Here is a 12,033-nt window from a genome sequence, read left to right on the forward strand (position 1 = left end):
CCCAGGCGGGTCTTGAACCCTCAGGCTCAGGCAATCCACTCACCTCAGCCTCCCAAAGGCGCGGGATTACAGGCTGAGCCACTGAGCCCAGCTCCGCATACAAATTATTAATCTGGACATATCTTTGACAATAGACTTCAAGACTTTATTAAAGGAGTCACATATTTCAGATCCCCCAATTTCCTGCTTTTGGAGAAAAAGAAGAGTAAAACATAAACACCTTACAATTGTCTCATGGAAATTTCCCTTTTAGCCTCAATTTTATTTTTGTATTACTATTATTATTTTAAATATAGAGATGAGGTTTCGGTATGTTGCCCAGACTGGTGTCGAAGTCTTAGGCTCAAGCAATCCTCCCACCTTGGCCTTCCAAGGTGCTGGGATTAAAGACATGAGCCACTGTGCCGGGTCATCAATTTTATTTATTTGTTTGTTTCAATTTTAATTTTATTTTTTGGTCTTCAGTTTTAATCCTGAGCAGCCCAGCACAGCATTTTGGATCTTTGCAACAAATTCAAAATTACCCCAGAAAGAGAAGGCTCTCTAAAACCCCTCCTGCTGGGGGTCAGGGGAGGGAGGAAGGAAAAATAAAACAAGGGAGGGAAGAAATTCTTAACACCCCATGGGTTCCTTCCACATCCTAAATAACTGAAAAGGGATGTTTTTTCTTCATGTAAAAAAAAAAAAGGCTTTGTTTTTGTAAAAGTGACATAGTCCTTTATAATTTATGTCCATGACATCATGGAAAAATATTTTAGCCAGTCAGAAAAGGACAGAGAGGAAAATAAAATTACTCCATATCACACCTCCCACCTGCTTACACAAGTGTGTTTGCTGGTCCGGTCACTGATGTAAGCATACTGCCCTATATGTTATACTTCAGTGACAAATCTCACACCGAGAGGAAGCTCTTGATATCACCTTCCAGACCTCACGTCTGCCTCTTGTAAGGTCCTAATTCATTTGTCTAATCAGTAACTATTCTGTGCAAGGCTCCACCTGGACCCTGGGGTTGAAGGGCGGAACCACCTCCATGGAACAGACATGAATCAAATAACGACACACATCATTATTTAGTTGCAAGTGTCCAGAGAGGGGGGCACACCTCATCAACAAGCGTACCTGCATAATGAACATTTGTTTTGTATACCTAACCCTGAATTGTACCCCACATCTTCAAAATAAAAAAAATTTTAAAACAAACAAAAAAACAGTGTCCAGAGCTAGAGGCAGGTGCTGGTTCCTTGATGAAGCCAGAAAAAACAAGGAGGGCTTTCTGGAGGAGGTGACAGTTGATGTAACGGAAGAGGAGGCGTTAACTTGGAAAGATTAAGAAAAAGTATGCCCAGCAGAGGGTGAGGCCTGTGGGGAAGGAGTTTCGACGTGGTCCCCACAGAGGCTACCAGTGCCCCTTGCTCTATGACTTCAAAGACCCGATTTTGTGTTGGTGTCTACCTCTTCTAATTGGCCCAGGTAACTCCTGAGCAGACTAATTTCATCATGGTGGTCTTCATCTCCTTGCCAGTGGCTTGGTAGAGGGGAAGGGGGAGGGCAGGGGATCCACTTCTAATCATGAAAAGAGCAAGGAATGGTCAGCATGGGAACTTCTGGGAAGTACCAGTTAATCCCTTTTTTCCTTTTCTTTTCTTTCTTTCCCACAAACTCAATCAAGTAGTACAGCCAATCCCGTTTCTGCCTCTGGACACCGATGGTGAGGATGTGATTCCAGAACTGCGGCAGCCATCTTGAACTCCTGGGATGAGGCCAACAGGGTGGCCAAGCTCCAAGAGGGCAAGAATCTGGATTCTTCATGATGTCCTTGAGCCTTTGAATATGCAATCCTAGATTCTCTACCCAGGACTTTTTAAAAATTTTTTTAGATTAGAAAATATAAACCGGGCTTGGTGGCTCAGCCTGTAATCTCGCACTTTGGGAGGCTGAGGTGAGTGGATTGACTGACCCCGCGGGTTTGAGACCTGCCTGGGCAACTTGGCAAGACCTCATCTCTACAATAAATCAAAAATTAGCCAGGCGTGGTTGCGTGCGCCCGTAGTTCCAGCTACTTGGAAGGCTGAGGCAGAAGGATCACCGGAGCCTAGCAGGTCAAGGCTGCAGTGACCGGGACCGGCCACTGCACTCCAGTCTGGGTGACAGAGTGCGACTCCAACTCAAAAATAAAAAAAGAAAAAGAAAAAGAAAATATAGTTTATTTGGAAAGTTAATGAGAGAGAGAGGTTTACCTTTCCAGGGTAGGAGAGGGGGTCAAAACTTAGGAAACATGGCAGCTGCCATAGCTCAAAGACCACATGGCTACACCAGAGTCTAGTAAAGCAATGTCCTCAGGATTTCTTTCTATCCATGGACATTAAATCCTATCCTGGCATAAGTCATGTTGAATTTGTTTTTGGAGGCATCAGTTTGTTACCAGTGGGTGCTGGAGCACTGATCCCGCAGGGACTGCCTGAAGAGATGTACACACTGTTTTACTTGGATGTGTGCTTGCTAAGGGTGGGAGTGGGGGCTGGGAGAGATTTCTACGAGTCTAAAGCTTCACCCCCCCAACCCATCATTTGACTCTACTAGAGCCTGTGACAGGGAGTAGCGGCTAACCCCAGAGGCTCAAATACAGGGAGTAATGAATAGCATGCCAGGAGGGTTGACTGGGGAGAGGGCACATGCCTGTGTGCATGGAAGCCACCGGTCAGCCCTGGCTGTCCCCAAGTATCCAGTCACCCTTTAATATACCACCAGCTCTAGCCCCTCTAGCAGTCCCAAGGGTTTCCGGGCGGCTACACCCTCTCTAGTGCCATTGTCTTCCTAATTGTTGCTCTGGATTTATCAAAATTTCCCTGAAGTGCTATCAGAAGTTGTTTCACTAAAACATTACACACATACCACAACATTCACCCTTTTAACATGTGCAATTTTGTGATTTTGAGTATACTCACAAGGTGGTATAGCCATCCTCACCATCTTATTTCAGAACTTTTTTTTTTTTTTTTTTTTGAGTTGGAATCTCACTCCGTCGCCCAGACTGGAGTGCAGTGGCACGCTCCCAGTCACCGCAGCCTCGACCTGCTGGGCTCCAGCAATCCTTCCGCCTCAGCCTTCCAAGTAGCCGGAACTACAGGCATGCACTACCACGGCCGGCTAGTTTTTTGATTTATTGTAGAGATGAGGTCTCGCCAAGCTGCCCAGGCGGGTCTCAAACCCACGGTCTCAGGCAATCCACTCGCCTCAGCCTCCCAAAGCACGGGATTACAGGCTGAGCCACCGAGCCCGGCTTCAGAACATTTTCATCACCCCACAAGGAAACCCCATAGCCAGTAGCAACCATGTCCCAGACTCCCAGCTCCTGGAAACCATTCATCTTTCTGTCTCTCTGGATTTCCCTGTTCTGACAGTTCATGTAAATGAAATCACACAGTGTGTGGCCTTTTGTGACGGGCCTCCCTTTCCCACCAAGTGTCCCATCAGGCAATACCTAGGCAGGTGCGAGTGCTCCTGCAATCACCTCTTATTTATTTATTTATTTTTATTTTTATATATTTTTTTGAGTTGGAGTCTCACTCTGTCACCCAGACTGGAGTGCAATGGCACGCTCCTGGCCACTGCAGCCACGACCCGCTGGGCTCCAGTGATCCTTCCGCCTCAGCCTTCCAAGTACCTGGAACTACAGACGCACGCTACCATGCCCGGCTAATTTTTATTTATTTATTTATTTATTGTAGAGATGAGGTCTTGCCAAGTTGCCCAGGCGAGTCTCGAACCCGTGGGCTCAGGCAATTCACTCACCTCAGCCTCCCAAGGCGCGGGATTACAGGCTGAGCCACCAAGTCCGGCACCTCCTATTTAAAGTAGCACTTTTCCCTAGCACTATGTGTACATCAAATTTTATAGAAATAAAACCATACTATACATGTGGTTTTTACATCTTTTTCAAAATTCAGTAAAGCATCCTGGACCTCTTTCTGTGTCAGTATAGATCTGCATAACCCTTTTGTAATGCCTGCAGAGTCAATTATGTGTTAAATGATTAGTCTGACTCCGGCTCGCGGGCAAATACTCAGGACCAAGAGGAAGGAAGGCTGGGCGCCTTGAGATGGGACTTTCCTGCATTTCTAGTTTTTTGTGTGAGTTTAAGTGATGATGAGGTGAACATCCTTAAAGTTCTAGACATGACATTGTGGGTCAAACAGTGTGCATGTTTACTTTTCTTTCTCTCTTTCTTTCTTTCTCTCTCTCTCTCTCTCTTCTTCCTTCTCTCTCTCTCTCTCTCTCTCTTTCTTTTCAGAGTATAACTCTGTTGCCCAGGCTGGAGTGCAGTGGTGTGTTCACAGCCTCCGCAGCCTTGACCTGCTTGGCTCAGGTGATCTTTCTGCTTCAGCCTTCCAAGTAGCTGGAATTATAGGCACGCACCACTGTGCCTGGCTAATTTTTGATGTATTGTAGAGACCAGGTCTTGCCAAATTGCTCGGGCTGATCTCGAACTCACAGTCTCAGACAATCCATTCGCCTCGGCCTCCCAAAGTGCTGGGATTACAGGCTGAGCCACTGAGCCTGGCCTTTTTATTCCTTTCATGAGTCAGCATCTCACTCTTTCGCCCAGGCTGGAATGCAGTGGCACAATCACGGCTCACTGCAGCCTCAACCTCCTGGGCTCAGAAGATCCTTCCTCCTCAGCCTCCTGAGTAGCTGAGACTATAGGCATGTGCCGCCATGTTATAGAGACAGGGTCTTGCTATGTTGCTCAGGCTGGTACTTTTCTTTAATATTCTGCTAAATTATTCTGTGGAAAGGTCAATTCAGTAAAGGCTGTCCTCTACAATGAGACATTGTGGCCTCTGCACTCAGACTGCTTAGGTTTTAATCCCTTCTCTGTTACTTGTTAACAGTAGGATCTTAACACATCTGTGCTCTAGTTTCCTTACCTGCAGAATGGGGATAGTGAAAGAACCAATCTCAGCCGGGCTCGGTGGCTCACCCTGTAATCCCACGCTTTGGGAGACTGAGGTGAGTGAATTGCCTGAGCCCGCGGGTTCGAGACCCACCTGGGTAACGTGGGGAGACCTCATCTCTACAATAAATCAAAAAATTAGCCAGGCGTGGTAGCGTGCGCCTGTAGTTTAGCTACTTGGAAGGCTGAGGTGGAAGGATCGCCGGAGCCCAGCAGGTCGAGGCTGTGGTGGCCGGGAGCAAGTCACTGCACTCCAGTCTGGGCGACAGAGTGAGACTCCAACTCAAAAAAAAAGAAAGTACCAATCTCATAGAACTGTTGTGAGAATTAAATTAGAATTTAAGCAGTGGTTGTTAACTGGGTGGGATTTTGCCCCCTCCAGGGGCCATTTGGCAATGTCTGGAGACAACATTTTTGGTTGTCACAACTGGAGTGAGAGTCTGCTAATAAATATCTAATGAGTAGAGGCCAGAGGCCAGAGGTGCTGCCAGACAGCCTCCAGTGCACAGGACAGCCCCCCACGACAGAGAAGGATTCAATAGCGCTGAGGTGGAGAAACCTTGGTGTAAAGGGTTGACCCAGAATAAACTCTCATCAGTGTTGCCTGCCATTGTGATCCCACCAGCAGGGGACAAGAACATTTGTTTCTCTATACTTTGGCCAAATCACTTAAACATGTTACTTTTGATGGGGAGGACATAATATCATGGCAGACTTCTAAGCCCTCAAGGAGACTTTCCTTTTCCCCTCGTGATCCTGACTTCCTGGGATGAGCCTTCATTCTGGCCGTGGGTTTCCAGGGAACTGCCTGACAGCTGGGTGCTGCTAAAGAAACTTGACCTTGTGAGCAAACAGTTCAGAGTTCCTCAAGTTCCCTGACTGCCTATGAGTACAGCTTGTGGAGGCAATGGCATGTAATGGATAAGGGTGGATTTTGAGGTCAAGATCCCAACTCAACTGCTTTCTAGTTTGTAAAAACAAATTACTTCTCTAAGCTCCAGGATTCCTCATCTGTAAAATGGGATTACTGTGCGGATTAAAAAAGATTGTGGTGGCCGGGCTCGATGACTCAGCCTGTAATCCCGCGCTTTGGAAGGCCGAGGTGAGTGAATTGCCTGAGCCCGCAGGTTCGAGACCCGCCTGGGCAATTTGGCGAGACCTCGTCTCTAGAATAAATCAAAAAAATTAGCCGGGCGTGGTAGCACGCGCCTGTAGTTCCAACTACTCGGAAGGCTGAGGCGGAAGGATCGCTGGAGCCCAGCAGGTCGAGGCTGTGGTGGCCGGGAGCGTGCCACTGCACTCCAGTCTGGGCAACAGTGAGATTCCAACTCAAAAACAAAAACAAAAACAAAAACAAAAAAAACCCAAAAAAAGATTGTGTAACACCATGCCTGGTTTTTAGTCAATGGTTGATAAATAACAGATACAGTTAATTCAGTGATTGCTATATCCAAGCCCCTTTGCTAAAATTACTCATAATTATTCATATTATTTGGTGATAGTGATTACAATCACCGTACGTTCTAGACCCTGTGTCTGTCCTTGCAGGTGAAGTCTCTTGTTGAGCTTTCAGTCAACTTTCCACCAAACATTTGCTGAGGGCTGGGCTCAGTGGCTCACGCCTATAATCCCAGACTTTGGGAGACTGAGGTGAGAGGATTGCCTGAGCCTATGGGCTCAAAACCAGCCTGGGAAACTTGGTGAGACCTCATCTCTACAATAAATAAAAAAACTAGCCAGATGTGCTGGCACGCGCCTGTAGTTCCAGTTACTTGGAAGGCTGAGGTGGAAGGTTCACCTGAGCCCAGCACTCCAACTTGGGTGACAGAGTGAGATTCCGACTCAAAAAAAAAAAAATCTGCTGAGCATCTACACCTCAAACCAGATACAAGGCTCTGGCAGAGAAAGGGGATCCTAACTGTCCCCATTCATATTAAGGAGGTAAACAAATAAAAAAACAGAAACAAGACGCCAGGAAAAAAGACCAAACATGTTAGCTTTTACTATACACATAGGTAATTTTTCTTTTTCTTTTTCTTTTTTTTTGAGTTGGAGTCTCATTCTGTCACCCAGACTGGAGTGCAGTGGCCGCTCCCGGCCACCGCAGCCTCGACCTTTTGGGCTCCAGTGATCCTTCCGCCTCAGCCTTCCATGTAGCCAGAACTACAGGCTCACGCTACCATGCCTGGCTCATTTTTAAAATTTATTGTAGAGATGAGGTCTCGCCAAATTGTCCAGGCTGGTCTCAAACCCGTGGGCTCAGATAATCCTCTCGCCTCGGCCTCCCAAAATGCTGGGATTACAGGCTGAGCCACCGAGCTTGGCCCACAGATTAATTTTTCTTGTTAAAACAACGTAAGCAAGACAAGTTAAACATGGGAAAAAGAAACTTTACTTACATGTTGTTTACAAGCTATGGACAGACACTAACATTTCTGACACGATTACGCATTCAGGTGGTATAGCCATAGATGTAGGACACTAACATTTCTTTCTTTCTTTTTTTTTTTTCAGAAACTTCCAAAATTTTAATGTTTAATAAGTAATAGTACAACTAATCAAGGTCCAGGATGTGAAGTTACCATGTTCAAGAAACTGGGGTTCAATTACTCTATAAACTAACTGTATTGTATGTGAAAAGAATGCACACTTTAGAATAGAAAATCTGTCTATACCTAGTAGTTAGCTGCAAAAAGCCATTTGATGTTCCAGATTTCAGTATAAAATTCAGTATAAATTAGCAACCTTCAACTCTTCTGTGTGGCAGGAACCTGGTTTTTACCTTCCAGTTCTTCCACTCAGGCCTGTGTCATGAGGTCTGCGATGTTTTCCTCCAGATCATCGATGCGACTACTCATATCATCAATTCTTCCAATGATCGGGTCAGACATGGTCTGAAATTTATCTTGCATCTGTTGCAGGAGTGTATGCACCACCAAGGTGAAATCCTCCACGTTCTTAGCGATGGTCTTGGTCATATCCCTGGTTCCCAACTTGGTGGCGATCGACACTAACATTTTTTTTTTTTTTGAGTTGGAGTCTCACTCTGTCACCCAGATTGGAGTGCAGTGGCCGCTCCTGGCCACCGCAGCCTCGACCTGCTGGGCTCCGGCAATCCTTCTACTCAGCCTTCTGAGTAGCTGGAACTATAGGCGTGCGCTACCACACCCGGCTGATTTTTTAATTTATTGTAGAGATGAGGTCTCACCAAGTTGCCCAGGCGGGTCTCGAACCCGCGGGCTCAGGCAATCCACTCACCTCATCCTCCCAAAGCGCGGGATTACAGGCTGAACCACCGAGCCCGGCTGATTTTTTTTTTTTTGAGTTGGAGTCTCACTCTGTCGCCCAGACTGGAGTGCAGTGGCCGCTTGTATAGAAACTGCCCTCCTTGTATAGAAAGATTGCATGAGAGGTTAAATATTGTGTGGGGAGAAACATGTTTCTCACTGGCATAGAAGGGAGATACAAATATTAAACAGGAAGGGCAAAAAGAAACTGTGGTATTGGATTGGAATTGGAGGTATCAGTATGAACTCTTGTGGATTTAAATATATGTATATAGGTACAGGAAGTTCCCAACATATGAATGAGTTCCATTCCAAGAGTGCTTTTGTAAATTCAATTTGTTTTAAGTACAACAAAATTAGCCTAGGTACTCAACTAACACAGTCGGCTATATAGTACCGTATGTATTTAACAGGCTATATTGACACCTGGTGGAGAGAAATAATACGTAAAGAAATGCAGGCCAGACACAGTGGCTCAGCCTGTAATCCCAGCACTCTGGGAGGCCCAGGCGAGAGGACTGCCTGAGCCCATGTGTTCAAGACCAACTTGGGTAACTTGGTGAGACCTCATTTCTACGATAAATAATACACACACACACACACACACACACACACACACACACACACACACACACACAAAACTAGCCGGGCAGGGTGGCATGTGTCTGTAGTTCCAGCTAGTTGGAAGGTTGAGGCAGGATTGCCTAAGCCCTGCAGGTAGAGGCTGTGGATGCTGTGAGCGTGCCACTGTACCCCAGCCTGAGCGACAAGAGTGAGACTCCAACTAAAAAAAAAAAATGCAGGTGTGCATTGTTAAAATTTGTAACTTAAATGCCAGTATGTAGGGGTCTGTATTTCCTAATTCTGCTCATGGAGAAGACCTAGAAGCAGTGATACCCTGGTAACTATAAGTCCATCCAATGTCCAGCTCCTTTCTTCTAAATTCCATTCTCAGCCAGGTGCAGTGGTTCACACCGGTAATCCCAGCACTTTGGAAGGCTGAGGCAGGAGGACCAGCTTAGGCAACATAGCAAAACTTTGTTTTTACAAAAAACAAAAAAGTTTTAAAAATTAGCTGGGCATGGTGGTGCATACCTATAGTCCCAGCTACTCAGGAGGCTGAGCAGGGAGGAGGTCAAGGCTTCAGTGAACCATGATTGTGCCACTGTACTCCAGCCTGAGCAACAAAGTGAGACCTTGACTCAATAAATGAATGAATGAATGAATGAATGAATAAATACCATCCTCCACCAAAAGAACCAGGGCTCCTTGAAGAAACGGCTGATTTCTGAGCTAGGATGGAAGAAGTACAAGATGAGTTTGGAGCATCTTTTTGTGCCAGAAGGTAGGGAAGTGCTCAGTGAATAACAGAGACACGTTGAGAACACAGCACCCAGTTTGAATGAGCACTCACTGGCCAAATCTGGAACGACTTGGTTATTGCATACATGACGATAATACTGGGTCAAAACTCATTGAATAAGATAAGAATTTGTGGGTCCATCATCCACACAAACATACATTTATATACATGTACTACAAACTCTTCTTTATGATAGAATGCTAATAATGATAGATTTTTTAAAATTATAATTTTGCAACCATTAGAGTAATATTAATATGGACAAGAATCATTAATAGATACTAGAGGGTGAAAGTTTGATGTAAAATGTCAATATAGTCTCAATGTATTTCCCCAAAAATGACTTGTTTAGTTATGAAGAGAAAACAGTAATTTTAAGTAGATGACACTGACAGACACTACCTTAACCAAGTGATTGGGGTAAATCATCGCCAACAATTGGAGAAATTGACATTAAGTGCTTCTTCATATGATGCACTGAGATAGAAAGTCACTTCTGTGGTATCCTTGCCGAAATGAATAACCTGCATCTAACCACAAGGAAACATCTGACAAATGAAAATCGAGGAACATTCTACAAAATCAATGTCCTGTAATCTTCAAAAATAGCAGCATCATAAATGACAATGAAAAGCTGAGGAACTGATCCAGAGTTAAGAAAGGCTAAAGAGATATGACAATTAAGTTGAGTGTGTGTGCTATTCTGGATTGGATCTTAAGCTAGGGAAAAACTGCTCTAAAGGCATTATTGAGATGTCTAGCCCGATTTAAACAAGATCTAGGCTGGGCTCCGTGACTCAGCCTGTAATCCCAGCACTTTGGGGGGCTGAGGCAAGTGGATTACCTGAGCCCGCGGGTTCAAGACCAGCCCAGGCAACCTTGTCTCTACAACAAATCAAAAATTAGCTGGGCATGACAGTGCATACCTGTAGTCCTGGCTACTTGGAAGGCTGAGGCAGAAAGACTGCCAGAGCCCAGCAGTTCCACGCTGGGGTGGCCATGAGTGTGCCACTGCACTCAAGCCTGGGTGACACAGTAAGACTCCAACTCAAAAAAAATAAAAAAAACTGGGCTCGGTGGCTCAGCCTGTAATCCCACACTTGGGAAGCTGAGGTGAGTGGATTGCCTGAGCCCACAGGTTCGAGACCCGCCTGGGCAACTTGGTGAGACCTCATCTCTACAATAAATCAAAAAATTAGCCAGGCGTGGTAGCGCACACCTGTAGTCCTGGCTATTTGGAAGGCTGAGGTGGAAGGATCGCCTGAGCCCAGCAGGTTGAGGTTGCGGTGGCTGGCAGCGTGCCACTGCACTCCAGTCTGGGTGACAGAGTGAGACTCCAACTAAAAAAAAAAAACAAAACATAAATAAGGTCTATACATTAGAAATAATATGATATCAGTGTAAAGTTTCTCAATTTAATCATGTGAATATCCATGTTCTTGGGAAATGCACACTGAAGCAATTAAGGGCAAAGGGGCCATTGTATCTGCAACCTACCCTCAAATGTTTCAGAAAAAAGAGAGAGAAAGACAAAGTAAATATGATACAATGCAAATCTGGTGAATCTGGTGGCATGTATATAGGAACCCCTTGTGCTATTCTTGTAACTTTTCTATAACTGGCATGATGTCAAAGGAAAAAGTTAGACAGGAAAAAGAACAAAAAAGCCTGTGTGAATGCTTTTCTTTAAAGCAGCCGTTTTCCCTCAAGGAACTCATTTATGTGGCTGCCGCTTCAGCAAGCCTAGACCCTTCTTTAGTGGTTTCATTCAACATCCCAACCTTCCTGGAACAGACGGAGATTTGACTGTCAAGTCCTGGTTCCCCAGCCATGCAATGCTGCTTGTGGTTCTGGGACATAAGCCCTTCCAGTCTGGGCAATGCCTATTGAACACCCACTCCTGCCAGGTGCTTTTTCACATGCCATCTCTGTAACCCCAGTGTTTATCCCCACACCTGGCCCTGGTAAGCACTCTGAGCAGGTGTTTGTGAAATTGAAGGATCAAAACTCTCATTGCCTTCAGAGGAACAGCAAGAATTGGGACCGAGGGGGGGTGCAGGAGGAGTCCCCACTGACCTCTGGCGGGGCAGGGGCCCTCAGGCATACCTGGGTTCTGGACAAGAAAGCTCTAGACACAGCAGTGCCTGAAAGCCTTTACCCTATGTGTTGCTGATGAGGAGATCTGTCTTGGAATGGGCATCAGAAGAGAGAGCAGGATAAATTCCCCTTTGCAGGGGCGACTTAGGGCAACCACCCTTGTCAGTGTGGTTGGGCATGAACAAGACAACAGCTTTGCTAAGCTGCACTTCAGGGTTCATTAAGTTTCCCCTCTGGTTGGTTAAACTCCCTGGAGGCAAATGAGGTGAGGTCTCTGGGCTGCCCCTCTGATCTTTAGCTGATCTTGTGCGTCTGGGCACAGCGTTTTC

General features: G+C 45.7%; 1 pseudogene; it reads right to left on the reverse strand.

Annotated features, from left to right (window-relative positions):
* Window positions 1–7,704: 7,704 nt before the first annotated feature.
* LOC103257875 lies at window positions 7,705–7,935 on the reverse strand (annotated as a pseudogene).
* Between the last annotated feature and the right edge of the window lie 4,098 nt (window positions 7,936–12,033).

The sequence above is a fragment of the Carlito syrichta genome, unplaced genomic scaffold (assembly GCF_000164805.1).
Source record: "Carlito syrichta isolate Samal-C Ts95f unplaced genomic scaffold, Tarsius_syrichta-2.0.1 Scaffold301887, whole genome shotgun sequence".
In the NCBI taxonomy this organism is placed as follows: domain Eukaryota; kingdom Metazoa; phylum Chordata; class Mammalia; order Primates; family Tarsiidae; genus Carlito; species Carlito syrichta.